The sequence below is a fragment of the Chrysochloris asiatica genome, unplaced genomic scaffold (genome assembly GCF_000296735.1).
Source record: "Chrysochloris asiatica unplaced genomic scaffold, ChrAsi1.0 scaffold00244, whole genome shotgun sequence".
Taxonomy (NCBI): domain Eukaryota; kingdom Metazoa; phylum Chordata; class Mammalia; order Afrosoricida; family Chrysochloridae; genus Chrysochloris; species Chrysochloris asiatica.
The window spans coordinates 2,323,895-2,327,781 of record NW_006408762.1 but is presented as its reverse complement, the minus strand read 5'-3'; positions in this window follow the sequence as shown (position 1 = coordinate 2,327,781).

Here is a 3,887-nt window from a genome sequence, read left to right as displayed (position 1 = left end):
TCATTAGTGCCTTCACATTTGTCCTGAATTTTTCATTGATGACCTTCTTAATTCTGGTATTCACTGTCAAGTCCTGTACCAACCTCACAATTGCTACTGTGCTTGAGCCCATTGTTGCTGTCACTGCACCAGTTCATCTTATTCGTGGTATCCCTCTTTTTTTTTTACTATCCCTACACTTTACCAAGCATAATATCCTTTTCCAGGGACTGGTTGTTACTGCTAGTATGTCCAAATTATGAGAGAGGAAGTCTTGCCATTTTATCTTCTAAAGAGCATTCTGGTTGTACTTCTTCCAACACAAATGTATTTGTTCTTCTGGTAGTCTTTTGTACCTTTAATATTCTCCTCCAACACCATAATTCAAATGCATCAATTCTTCTATGTTTTCCCTTACACATTGTCCAACATTCACATTATAAAGAGGTGTTGTGCAGCATTTTTGCCTAATACAATATGTTAGTTCATTGCTTGACTGATGATTCCACAAACGTTGATGGTGGATCCAAGCAAAATGAAGACTTTGACAACTTCAATCTTTTCACCATTTATCATGATGTTTATTATTTCTCCTCTTGTGAAGATTTTTATTTTATTTTCATTGAGGTGCAATCCAGACTGATGGTTGTGACCTTTGATCTTCACCAGTAAGTATTTTAAGTCTTCTTCACTTTCATCAAACAAAATTGCATCATTTGCATACTGCACCTTGTTAATGAGTCTTCCTCCAATACCAATGCCAAGCTCTTCTCCTATAGTTAAGATTTGGGGATTATTTGCTCAGCATACAAATTTATTTCATTTATTTTAAATTAATACAATCTCAGATTCTAAAGAAACTCATCTTAATTACAAATGAGTAGTTCTCATTACAAAAATAAAAATGAACTAAAATCAGCTCTCACAAATCTGGCTATACAGGAAAGTATTATAAGCGAGACAATGCATATGACATTTATGTTAAGTTTTGGAATGAATTTTTGGCATGCAGTGTTTGTTGTTTTTGTTTTCCTGATTTGCAGCATTTTATATATAAGAAGCATTTCATAATTGTTCTAAAAGGTCCAACTGTGGAACTCCTGAGATCTGACCACACATCCCACCTCATGCTCAAACCCACCATTTTCTGATTAAATGTACTCCATATTTTCCAGGCCTACTTCCGTTCTCTGTTGGCATAAGTTTATGACCATCCTACTTAACGAAGCAGATCTCCCTTTAGGAAATCCCAATGAAAAAAAAAAAAAAAAAATTTTTTTCCGGATTTCATCAAGGAAAACACAAGAAACATGCTCACAACCTCCATTATATGTCCTTTTTTTTTTTTTTTCACCAGAAAATTGATACTGAGAAATCAAAGTATAATAAAAGACAGGAGAAAGCTTTTGCACTTCACAGCTCCAGGAAAATTAAAAATTGTGTTGTTGTTGTTAGGTGCCATCAAGTCAGTACCAACTCATAGCAACCTTATGCACAGCAGAATGAAACACTGCCACATCCTGGGCCAACCTCACTACTGTTGTCACGCTTGAGTCCATTGATTCTGTCACTTGGCCACTCCATCTCGTAGGGGGTCTTCCTCTTTTTCTCTGACCCTACACCTTACCAAACATGATATCCGTCTCCAGTGACTGGTCCCTCTTGACAATATGTCCAAAGTATGACAGATGAAGTTTGGCCATCTTGGCCTCCAAGGAGCACTCTGGTAGCACTTCTTCCAAAACAGATCTATTGGTTCTTTTGGCAGCTCATGGCACTTTCAATATTCTCCTCCAACGTTATAACTCAAAAGCATCAATTCTTCTATGGTCTTCCTTATTCACTGTCCAGCTTTCACATGCATACACGGTTATTGAAAATACCACAGCTTGGGCCATTCACCTTAGTCCTCAAGCTGACATCTTTGCTCTTCAACACTTTAAAAAGGTCTTGTGCAGCAGATTATTTGCCTAATCCAATATGTCATTTGATTTATTGACTGCTGCTTCCATGAGTGTTATAGTTGATCCAAGAAGAATGAACTCCTTGACAACTTCAATCTTTTCTCCATTGATAAGAATGCCATTTATTGGTCCAGTTGTGAAGAATTTTGTTTTCTTTACATTGAATTGCAAACCATACTGAAGGATGTGCTCTTTGATCTTCATCAGTAAATATTTTAAGTCTTCTCCAATTTCAGCAAGCAAGGTTGTATCATCTGCATATCGCAGGTTGTTAATCAGTCTTCCTCCAATCCTGATGCCACGTTTTTCTTCATATAACCCAGCTTCTCAGATTATTTGCTAAGCATACAGGTTGAATAAGTATGGTGAAATAATACAACCTTAACACACCTTTCTTAATTTTAATTATAATCATCATTAATTAAGTGTATTTACAGTAAGATCCTGATTCCTAGAATTCAAATCCATTGAAAAACAAATTGCGTTGACGAGTATATGCAAAGGTGAACTACAACTGCTTTAAAATATTTTACAACTTAAGTGCATTTTATGTCTATTCTTGAATACACCATAACACCAGTTGTTCTGGTGTGGTGATGTAGGAAAGCACTGGACTGCTAACAGCAAGGCCAGCAGTTCAAAGTCACCAGCTGCTCCTTGGAAATCCTATACATAACCGCAATTAGTCAAAAGACACTCAAAGGTTATTAACAACAAAAATGGCTTCATGACACACACTCCTCACTTATGGACATGTTTAGATTCCAAATACCAGGTTATTATGAAAAATCATTATGCAAAAATGGAGGTTTTTTTTTTTTCTTTCTATTTTTAGACCATTTGATTAATTTGATTTTTATTTAGAAAACATAATCATAGAAATAGTAACAGCTAAGATTTACCTATGTGTTTGTTCATCATTATGATGAGTCCAATTATAGATTATTTCTCTGTAGAGAGGGAGGCTTAGAGGAGAAAAAGGCGAATAAACCCAGTGATTGGTCAGAGCTCATCTCCCAAAGCCTCCTCTTTTATAATAGCAGAAACAGCTCTGTCTTTCAGGCCTATACAATTACCAATGTTTAGTTGGGACTTACTGCAAGGACTCTGAGAGATTGGCTGCACGCTTGGCCCTGCTGAGTCAGAGGTCCAGTTCAGCTCACTTTAAGATGTCATTAAGTTTGGAGGCATTTCTTCCAAAGACCTTCTCAAATTCCTCTATTTTCTCCCTTCCCACTCCATAAAGATTTTGAACTTCAGGGCCTCAGATCACATAGGAGCTGAGAAACCAGATTGGATATCTGTTGGCTCACTGCTGCACACCTTCACCCAGAGGCTATAGTAAAGGAGAACACTGGCTGCAGAATGCAACTAAATGTGGTGTCCTCCATACTCTACCTCCTGCTGTTAATATGGAATGGAGGACTTGGGGTAGTGTAGTCCAGGTTCCTGGAGGCTACGCTGTGATCCTCCCTCTAGGAAAGACATACTTCACATCCATGACAGCTCAAAATAGATGGATACTATTTTACTATTCCTATAGAGGTGAAATGAAAGACATTTTGAATAGTATCTCTATTTGAGAGTCCTGTGTTGACCTGTAGGAAAATCACTGAATTTCAAGCCATAAGATATGCAGTTCAAACTCACCAGCAGATTCAGCTCCCCAGAAACCATACACAGGGTTGCTATGAATTGGAAGTGACTGGGTGGCACTTAATTAAACAAAAATGTCTATTTGGCTCAAAGAAGACTGTAATTTTAACTGAGTATAAATTATAAGAAAATTTACTTAAGTCACAGCAATTAAAAAAAATATAAAAAAATAAAAAGCAATCCCTGGACCTAGCAATATTTTTCATCTAAGTAAATGGCCATAAATATTGAGACAGATTTCAAAAAATATTTATATCTGGATTATTAACAACCTTGGCTTACAGTGTA